This window comes from Aquila chrysaetos, chromosome 1 (genome assembly GCF_900496995.4).
Source record: "Aquila chrysaetos chrysaetos chromosome 1, bAquChr1.4, whole genome shotgun sequence".
NCBI lineage: Eukaryota > Metazoa > Chordata > Aves > Accipitriformes > Accipitridae > Aquila > Aquila chrysaetos.
In genome coordinates this window covers 41,115,036-41,115,459 of record NC_044004.1, presented here as the reverse complement: position 1 = coordinate 41,115,459, position 424 = coordinate 41,115,036, and positions in this window count along the sequence as shown.

The following is a 424-nucleotide window of genomic DNA, read 5'->3' as shown; positions in this document are numbered from 1 at the left end:
TGCATCTGTGTATTGATTTCCCTCCCACCGGCCCCAATTTTTGATTTTAAAAACTGTTCGAATAGCTTCTTCTCTGCCCCCCTCCCCTTGCTTTTGTAAAGTGAAGTCATTACAGCAGTGTATTTTTGTGTTGACATTTGTTAGCAGTGTGCTAAGTAATATGTGTTTTAAAGTGCAGGCTTGAGGACTGTGGTTTACATCCTGTTGGAAACATTCCAGCTGGGACTTGCATATTACACCCAAGAGGCTTTCTTACATACCATCTTACCATCTGTACTGTTGAATAAGTCTTAATGAAAACTTAAATACACAATATCAATTATGTACCTTTTTTGCTGTTTTTTTTTTAAATATAAATTTTCATGCTGAGCCAGAGAGCACCAACACATTATGGTTTCCATTAACACTGACAAAGTGAGGGTCA